A 10,899-nucleotide genomic window follows, 5' to 3' on the forward strand; every position below is an offset into this window, starting at 1 on the left:
TGATGGTGGCAGAGAGTTTGAAAAGGGAGTAGAGGGGGCCAAGGATTACAATTTTTAAACTATATTTAGATATTAATTCAACTGTTGGTGGTTTAAAAGTCAGATCCTTTTCCAGTGCCCAATGAATATATATATATATATAAAATACTGAAGGCAGCTAAGTGGTGCATGCGATAGAACACTGTACCTGGAGTAAGGAAAGACCTGAATTCAAATGTAGCCTCAGACATCCTTGTGTGACTTTGGGTAAATCACTTAGTCTCCGTCTGCCTCAGTTTTCTCAACTGTAAAATGGGGCACATAATAGCAGCTACCTTCCAAGAGTCTTGTGAGGATTGAATGAGATAATATTTGTAAAGCACGTAGCACAGTACCCAGCATAGAGTAGATGCTATAGAAATGCTAGCTATTATTAATACTGAAGGAATTAAGCCTTATTAAAGTAGATGTTCTTGCTACAAATCTTGCTAGAATATATAAGGAAATCACAGCTAAGTAGAAGAATGACTTATCGGTGCTTTGTGAAGAGACAGTTTTTACCGATATCTATTTCAGGAGATGAAGAAAGTGAGAAAGAAATTCTATAAAGAACTTTACAAACTCTCACAAACAAAATAAACATAATGATACTATCAATAGGAAGGGAGAGACGGGGAGGCAGGCAAAAGATATATTGGAAAGTATGTTTCAGGATTAAGAAATGAGAGAGGACAAAGGCTTATTGACTATTCAAAACCCCTCATGGTGGCTATATAGCATGCATATGTAGCAAGGGGTCCCAGCATAGGGCTATGTGCTGAACAAGAGCCACTGGGCACTTTGGGCTCTGTACTTCCCTGATTCCTTTTGGAAATCTTCAAGAACAGTTGGAAACTATCTTTACATGTAACTAGAAAAAAAATAATATACTATGAAGGAAAAAAGGAATGCTTGTTGATTGATCGATCAATCGATTACCCAGTCCCTGATCTAGCACCACCAAAAAGAATCAGAACCCCTCACTGAGTCTCTGAGGGTCCGCAGAGGAACTCTCAGTATCCATCATGTCTTTTTTTTCAGTCTTTTTGTCTTATTCCCTGGTCACCAGTTCCTCTGTGGACCCTCAGTTTTCAACATTCATTTTTGTAGAATTTTGAGTTCCAAATTCTTCTCCCCTTCTTCCTACCCACCCTTTCTCCCAAGACAGCAAGCAATCTGACATAGGTTATACATGTTCAATCATGTTAGACAGATTTCTACATTCCACAGACGTGTTGTGAAAGAAGAATCAGAACAAAAGGGAAAAATCATGAGAAAGAAAAACAAAAAACAAAAAAACAAAGTGAAAATAATCTGCCTCGATCTGCATTCACACCCTATAGATCTTTCTCTGAATGTGGTGAGTATTTTCCATCACGAGTCTTTGGGAATTATCTTGGATCATTGTATTGCCAAGAAAAGCTAAGTCTGTCATAGTGCATCATCACACAATGTTGCTTCAACAAGCATTCCTAAGCACCTCCTATGTGCCAGGAGCATATTGAATGGCATTTGGGTGAAGATCAATGGAAGCAGAAAAAGAAGCAATATTGCCAGCAGGAGCACTTGGACAAAATGAAGAAATCAATGAGGAATGAAGTAAACATCACAAGCTTGGCATGGAGGTCTGCTATAATAGTGACAAGGGACTTGTATTTTTGGGGACATCTGCTAGAGCCCTCTCTCTGCCAGTACTGATGCACCTAATCATTTCCTGGCTTGTCTTAACAACAACTTCATCCTTTAGATGGTGGAGGATACTCCTCTCTCGTCTACTCTCTTCTCCTCTCCTCCCCTCCTTTCTCCTTTTCCCCCCTCTCTCCTCTCTTCCCCTCCCCTTTTCTGCCCTCTAATTCTTTCTCCCCTCCCCTCTTCCCTCTCCTCCTTTCCTCTGTCCTCTCCTCTCCTCTCTTCTCTTCTCTCCTTTCTTCTCTTCTCTTCTCCTTTCTCCTCCTCTCCTGTCCTCTCCTTTTCTCTGTGGGCTTATTAAATTATTATTGAATGAATGAATGAATGAATCTGGGTGAAGATCAATAGGGGTGAAAAGAGAAGTTCTATGCCATCACAGTATTCTCCAGACTACCTGGAACAACCACTGTGTTGCTAACTCTTAGGATTTTGGAATTGGCTGGGAATTTAGAGGTCCTCTTGACCAATTTTCTTCTCAAGGCAGGAATCTCTTCTGTGGCATTCCTCATAGATACTAACATACCCTCTGTTGAAGCAACTCCAATTGTTCCCTCCCCCCCACAGCCCATTCCATTTTTTCAAAAGAGCACTAATTTCTAGAAATTCCTTAATCAAGTAACCTTTTTATCTATAGTTTACTTTGGAGTGGTATTAGTACACCTTTTTATTGGTCCCACTTGGAAACTTGGCATATATACTCTCTTAAATATCCTTACAGTCTGTATTTAAAAGCCCACGCAGTTTAAGTGGCCTTCCTTGCCACAATTCCATTTCTCTCTCCTGCCCTACCCCTACTTGTACTAACCTCAGCCACTCTTCGTAGCTCTTTCTAAGGCCATTTAAACCTACTTCCCCAAATGGCTTACTATTTTGGGAGCAGTTCTAATGGCACATCCTACCTCTGAAGCGCTCTGCTGTGGGGGAGGGAGGAGGAGGAGAGTTATGGATGTCCTGGGCCAAGGCTCACCTGCACCTCCCAGGGGTCTGCAGCACCCCCAGCTATCTGCATGCTATAAGAAGGGAGCCTGAAAGTTTTCTCAACTTCATAAAGGCAAACTCTTCCAAACCAAAGCTTCTGGCATATGTTCAACTTGTACCTTATGTGAGTGTGCATGTTTGTATTTCCCCCAAATTCTGGCAGTCATTGTTGATGCTGTTTTTGTGGCATTTACATACTACCTTGTAGTATATTTGTATCTTGCTTCATAGCCAGAGTATGAGTAACCTGTGTCTAATAAGTCTTTGTATTCCCCAACAGTGCCTAATACACAATAGGCCCTTAATAGAGGACAGCATCATAGAATATTAAAGTTGGAAGGTATGTCAGAGGCCTCTTCATTTGTTACACATCTGACCAATAATCAATTCTATATCATTGGTTGATTGATTTTAATGTGATCCTTGTTTGATTTGTCTGTTGTACTTGCTCATAGCCAGGTAACATTACCCAGTAAGGATTTGCATAGTCACTTCTGAAAAAACAATCCTGTGTGCTGCCTGGGACCTACTCTCCCTGCTCCCCATTACTGCCTGCTGAAAGGTAAAATTCAATTGACACCCTTTCCGTGAAGCATTTCAGATCCCTTTAGCTCCGTGGGATCTCATCCTTGACTCTTACCTTGCATTTGATTTGAACATTTCCACAGTCTATTTTGTATTAAAGCTATTTGATCATCCTTATAGTAAAGGGTGAACTAGGAATGGGACTATGTCTTATTCTCCCAGGTTATTGTGAGATTGAAATAAAATAATGTATGTAAATACTACACAAGAGATAACATAGGATAGTGGTTAAAAAGCTGTCCATAGGTCCAGGAAGACCTGGTTTGAGCCCCGCTTCTGATACACACTGAATGTATGACCCTGGATGAATAACTTAACTTATCAGTGCCCCAGGTTACTGCTTAAGATTACTAATTGAAGAGAAGGTTTAGATCTGGTGCCCATGAAATCAAAGGTTTGGTTAAAAACAACTTTAAAGTGTCTTTTAATTGTCAGTTTTTACGAATATATCATTTATAATATTTGGCTTTCCTGAGCATTGGGCCCAGGGCCTTATACATAACAGGTGTTCAATCAATGCCCGTTGAATTTAGTTCAATTGGAGATAATGGGTTGCTTTTTTGTTTTCTTTTAAATGTAGTGCTGAGGACATGCCACCCCCAAAGAGGAAGAATTTTTTAGAAGTCAAAGTGGGCCAGGTGAGAGTTGGCTTAGTAGGCCAGGAGTAATTATTTTAACAGTAACTTTTTTTAAAAAGCAACTTTTATTTATATTAATTCTTCTTTTTGAAGAATTGATAGTTTTGAATGAACATTGTTATTTTAATCTGGACAGCATCAGTGAAGTGAGTGTCATTATCTACCTTCTCAAGAGGATCTTTGGGTACAAGAAATCAATAAAAAAATTTGTTAAACACACATTATATACCAACACTTTTTCAAATATTGAGACAACAATGAAACAGATCCTTTCCTTAAGAGGCTTACATTTTAATAAAACCAACATAGCCCAGATTAGAAGGAAAGCAGAAAATTGGGGGAAAATTTTTATAGATAGTTTCTTAGATAAAGGTCTAATATCTTGAATATATAGAGAACTTTTTCAAATTTATAACAATATGAGTCATTTCCCAATTGATAAAATGGCCAAAGAATATGAACAGGCAATTTTTGGATAAAAAAAATCAAAGCTATATATAGTCATATGAAAAAATGCTCTAGATCACTATTGATTAGAAAAATGCAAATTAAAACACCTTTGAGATATCATCTTGTACCTATCAAATTGGCTAAAATGAAAGAAGGGGAAAATGACAAATGTTGGAGGGGACATGGAAAAATTGGGGCACTGATACATTATTGGTGGAACTGTGATCTAACCATTTTGAAGAGCAATCTGGAATTATACCCAAAGAATTATAGAACTGTGCATACGCTTTGACTCAGCAATACCATTATTAGGTCTGTTTCCAAAGGTGATCAGGGAAAAAGGAAAAGAACCTATATGTTCTCAAATATTTATAGCAGCTCCCTTTGGGGTGGCAAAGAACTAGAAATTGAGAGGATGCCCATCAATTGGGGAATGGCTGAACAAGCTGTGGTATATGATTGTGATGTAATACTACTGTGCTATAAGAAATGATGAGCTTAATGATCTTAGAAAAACATGGAAAGACTTGCAAGAAATAACAAAGAGTGAAATGAGCAGAACTAAGAGAATATTATACAATAAACAGCAACAAGTATGAACAGATAAGCTATTCTGAGTATTATAAATACTCAGATTGACTACAAAGGTCCTGTGAAGGAAGATGCTATCCACCTCCAGAGAAAGAACTGATAAATAAAAGTATGCATAGTATGGTTTTACACATATGTATGTATATGCATATGTAAAACACACATATGTGTGCATACATGCATATGAACAATTCATTTAACTCTCCGAAACTCAGTTTCTTCATCTGTAAAGTGGGGGTAAAAGCTGCCTTGTCTATGTATATGCACACATACATACACACACAAATATATCCAAAAGTGTTTCTCACATGTGCACCTCTCGTGCTTAATCTCTATGCTTAAGTTACTTTCCTCATTGGTTGAAGAAAATACGGTATTATATGTTCGTGTGAGTGAACCCTAAGTTTATTGGGAGTGTGGCAATGTCATGGCAGAGTTCCAGTGTAAATATCACCACACTTTTCCAGTAAATGCCTTTGCTTTGGCCAAATTATGTCCTCTGACAAGGTAAACAAATGCCTCAGCGATGACTGTTAAGCTATAGTTTTGAGAGTGCAGCCCACAATGGGCTATGTCTCTGGTCGAGCTGACTTCTGAGGAATCTTTTAAGTTGAGGGGATAGAAAAAGGGATGCTTCACAAAGTTAATACAAGGAGCAGCTAGGTGTCTTAGTGGATAGAGTGCTGGACCTGGAAAACCTGAGTTCACATCTATCCACAGATTCTTAGCTAGCTATGTTATCCTGGGCAAGTCACAATATCTGTCTGCCTCACTTTCCTTCTCTATAAAATGAAGATAATAATAGCATCTACCTCCTCAGTTGTCATAAGGATAAAATGAGACCATATTTACAAAGCACTTTGAAAACCTTATCGTCATCATCAGGAGCAGCAGCAGCAGTGGTGAAGGGATGTGTTAGCAACTGGGAAGATGAAGAAAGGCTTTATGTAGGAAATACCAACAAAGTTCTACCCTGAAAGGGTCTAAGGGCTCTAATTGTCAGAGGGGAGGAGACAGTTCATTCTAAGCTTTGGGGATAGTCTGTGTAAAGCCCAGGGACAGGAGAGAATATTGTGTTTAGGACAGCATGAAGGCCAGTATGGCTGGATCAGAGACTGAGTAAAGAAGAATGATATATAAACAATAAGTCTGGAAAGATTAGCAGGATCCAGATGATGAAGAACTATGGATGCCAAACAGAGTTTGTTTTTGATAAGAGAGAAAAGTATGTGTTTATTTTGCCTTAACAGGAGCAGTCTGTTTTCCTGACACTATTGGGAACCATTTCTGCTACTTTATTGTAATCAATAGTGAATATGTCTCTTATACTTCAAGGGTTTGTGGAATAATGGACAGCAATAAGCATTTATCGAGTGCCTACTATGTGCCAGACACTTTTAAGCACTTTACAAATATCTCATTTGATGCTCACAACAACCTTTCCATTCTTTTTGAAAGATCATCCCAACATAATCAACTCATACCTGTGCCCTCTATCTATGTAGACTCCTTCTATCTATCCTAAAAATGATTAAGTTCTTAGGAGTTACACGTATCATCTTCTTATATAGGAATGTAAACAGTTTAACTATATTAATTCCCTTACAATTTCTCTTTCATGTTTGCCATTTTATGCTTCTCTTGATACTTGTGTTTGAATGTCCAATTTTCTATTCAGCTCTGGTCTTTTCATCAGGAATGCTTGAAAGTCCTCTATTTCATTAAATATCCATTCTTTCCCCTGAAGGATTATACTCAGTTTTTCTGGGTAAGTTAATGCAGACCAAGATAGCAGTGACTACATCTTTCCCCAGATCACACCACCTTGGAAACACTGAAAATTTACAGGTCCCTAGAAACAGTTGTGAAAATATCAGGGCCAGAAGCTTGGGAAAGTTATCTCCATCCCTGCTCCACAAGTGAGCAAAGACCAACTCTAATACAAAGTTCAAAGTCAAAAAACAGGGAAACTGAAGAAACAAACTCAGAAGATAACAACATGAAAATACTTACAAACAAAGCCCCCTCCCTTCAAAGAAAAATGCAGACTGAACATGAGCCCAACAAGGATTCCTAGAAGAAAAAAAGAAAGAGATTTTTAAAAAGAGCAAAAATTTTTTTTTAAGTCAAATAAGAGTGGTAGAGGAAAACTGGGGAAAAAAGGAGAGCAACGCAAGAAAATTATGAAAAGGGAATTTACAGCTTGTGTCTAGAGCTTGAATTTCTTCATTTTAATTGAGGGCAAGCTTTAGTTGTGCAACACCATAGCCAAACACATTACAGTCTATCTAGACGGGAAGGAACTCCTGGTTTCAGACTGTTTTCTTTGTCAGTGCCCACTAAAAGATTGTGCTACAGATGTGGTCTATTTTAATGGGAGGAATGGAGCTACTGGGTAACTCAGAACTCCAAGATAAGTTCATGGGATCAGGAGCCCTCTGACGCTTTCATTTCTTGTGGATTTATAAGTACAAACAGCATTATGAAACTACCATCCTCTTAGGAGAGTCTACAACAGTGTAACATTACCCTGGGGGAAAACAATTCCCGGGATAGTGGTTTTTATCACTGCCAGAGGCTGAGAATAGTCTGTGAGACCTATGATTTATTTCCTAGTGAAAATAGTTTTCTTTTTGTTAATTCCAAAAATTGTTCCCTACCAACAGAAAATCACATGTGTATGTATTTTAGGAAATTTAAAAAGTCTCTTCCCAACCCCCTCTATCTTTTTTAAAATCAGTGTGATTTTACAAAAATATACACTTAGGCAATGGGACATAAGACCATAATATGCAATAATTAAGAAAACACCTCAGAAATCAAGTAGTCTAGTGATCCTTACCTTGAAATGTGAATCCACTGAACAGCATTGTGAATGGTTATCTGATCTTTTACTGTGAAGGGGAAACTTGCCACTTTATGAGGCAGCTGATTCCAGTTATATATTTTGCTAGATCCATCCATTTGTCAGCTAGTACACATATTTATGTGTAACACACATTTATGAAGCATGTAGTATATTCTTGGCACTGTGTTAATGTGCTCAGGTGGTTATAGATTACAAATCTACTTTAGAAGATTGTTAGATTCTAAATTAGAATGTGTGGAATCATTCATTTCATTTTAGAATAGCTAAATGATTTGATCCTCATTATTCCTGGATTATCCAATAATAAGGTATTCTGCCTAAAGGAATATAAATTTGACTACTGAAACCTCAATATATCTTGGGATTTACTGGATAGATTTCTTTCTTAAGAACTATGCCTTAAACCCAGTTCACTCTGGTTCTCACTCTGGCCAACATGTCCCAGCCCAAGCCCCATTTAGGAGTCATCCTTTGGGCCCAGGTGGCTCAAAGCAATGTAAATAGCAATTGTTTCTGTTTTGGCCAGAAACCCTGAGGGTCTTCCTCTCCCAGATGGATTTTTTTTAACCAGGTAAAAGAGGCCATTCTTTGTCCTCATCTCTTACCTAGCCTTCAAACTGAAAGCTGAGAAAGACCTTAGCTTAAAAGGCCAAGGTCTCCTACTGCATCCAGGGCCATCTCCAGTCATTCTGATGTATATCTTGCCATTGGACTTGGGTCCAGAGGAGAAAGTGAGGCAGGTGACATTGCACAGCACTGCTTCAATTAAATCCAATTCACTCGCAAGCCATGACATCACCTTTCTGATGGCATGGTCCTCTTTGAGAACAAAAGACAAACAACAACAATCATCAGCTATGTACCTATGTAGCATCTTTATGCTGTTGTGGTTCAGTCATTTTAGGGCATGTCTGACTACAGACATGGGAGTGGTTTGCCATTTCCTTCTCCAAATCATTTTACAGATGAGGAACTAAGGCAAACAGGGTTAAGTTAAGCCCAGGGTCGTACAGCTAGTATGTGTCTGAGGCTAGATATAAACTTATGAAGATGAATCTTCCTGATTCCAAACTCTGCTCTATCACCGTACCACCTAGTTGCCCCTGTCCCATTTCTATGCTCATTCTCAAATCTACCTTTTCTGCTCCGATCTCACTGTTAACCTTCAATTTCACATCTCCAACTGCCCTTTCAGACGTCTCCAACTACATGTCCAGTAGAAATCTTTAACTCAATATATCTGAAACAGAACTCATTATCTTTTCCCCTAAATGCTCCCTTCTGGCTTACCTTTCCTCTTACTGTAGAAGGCAACACCATTCTCCTGGTCCCTCAGGTGCAAAACCTAAGAGCCATCCTGGATTTCTCACTATCCCCCAACCCCAATATCCAAATTATTGCTAAGGCTTGTTGATTTCACTTTTGCAACCTATCCCGAATACTGCCCCTTCTCTCCTCTGACACTGTGACCACTCTAGTGCAGGTCCTCATCAATTCACACCTGGATTACTGCAAAAGCTGGCTGGTGGATCTGTCTGCCTCAAATTTCTCCCCACTCCAATCCATCTTCTTTTCAGCCTCTAAAATGATTTTCCTAAAATGCAGATCAGATCATGTCACCCCCAACACTACTACTCAATAAACTCCAGTGACTTCCTATTTTCTCCAGGAATATATACAAAATATTCTGTTTGACATTCAATGCTCTCCATAACCTAGCTCTCTCTTACCTTGCCAGTCTTCTTATACCTTAATACCTGGCATTTACTCTTCAATCTGGTGACATTGGTCTCCTGGCTGTTCCACGATCTTACTCCATCTCTTGGCTCTGGCCTTCTCTCTGGCTGTCCCCCTGGAGTGCTTCCCCTCCTCCACTCTACAGACTGACTTCCCTGGCTTCCTTTAAGTCCCAACTAAAAACTCACCTTCTACACTGTCTTCCCCAACACCTCTTAATTCCAGTGCCCTCCTTCTGTATCTTGCTTTGCATATATTTGTTTGCATTTTGCTTTCTCCCATTAGATTGCATGTTGTTTCCCCCATTGGATTGCTTTCCTTGAAGGCAAGGACTATCTTTTGCCTTTTTTTATCTCCAGTTTAGCACAGTTCCTGACACATAGGTGCTTAAATGTTATAGCATGCAAACTTCCTTTGACACATGTACTTATTCAGTAGTTGTCTGGATGTTTTGTATATGGCTATTCTAATAATGTTTCTATCTTTAGTTATTCTTAGAGATCAGATGGCAAGTCTATTAAATTCACTTGGTGCAGCAGCACTTAACCTGGCACACCATGCACAGACCTTGCAATGTTTCAAGGATCTGTGATTTTGTACAGATGCACAATTTCTCCACCAATGAACATTACAACCCTTCTTTGAAGCGGTAGCTTTCTAGATTTGCTATGGTAATGTACTCTTTGCCTTTTAACATCTGAAACAATAATTTTATTATCATCATGATCTTCAAATTTCTTTTCAGTTCTTATCTACCTACTCTATTATCCAAAGGCTTTCATTGTAGTTTGGTTTTCAAATTTTTCTACATTTAGTAATCTCAACTCAACCAGATGTTAAAATTTGACCCCGCCAAAAGAAAGTGATTATATCAGCTGAAGCCTGAAAAACTGAAGAGCTGTTTTTTGGAAGGAGGTTTGGCAACATTTCTTTTGTAAGCATTTCATATTCTAAACAACTCAATTAGGTCAGATCAGAATGATTGCGAATACATTTGCAATTAGAGATCTGATTTCTCAACAAGTCTTTAGGTTGCTGTCATCTTCTTAAAGGTTTTTTTCTGAGAAGCATAGGATAGAGCAGTGACATTGCATTTTTGTTTACGGTGAACCATCTTAAGAAGTTTCTGCTTAGAGTAATCTCAAAGACGCTATTGCTAGTGCTAAAAGAACTGAGCTCTCAAACAATTGACAAGAAAGGACTGGTACCTCAAATATCAGTTTGGATTGAGAGCACAATTTACAGAGAGGAATTGTTTTTTGTCTATGCCTTACCCCCTAACATATTGAGATGAAGCTATAGAGTGAGGCTTGTCTCCAATCTGGCCCCTGCCATCTTATATCC

Source organism: Trichosurus vulpecula, chromosome 1 (genome assembly GCF_011100635.1).
Source record: "Trichosurus vulpecula isolate mTriVul1 chromosome 1, mTriVul1.pri, whole genome shotgun sequence".
NCBI lineage: Eukaryota > Metazoa > Chordata > Mammalia > Diprotodontia > Phalangeridae > Trichosurus > Trichosurus vulpecula.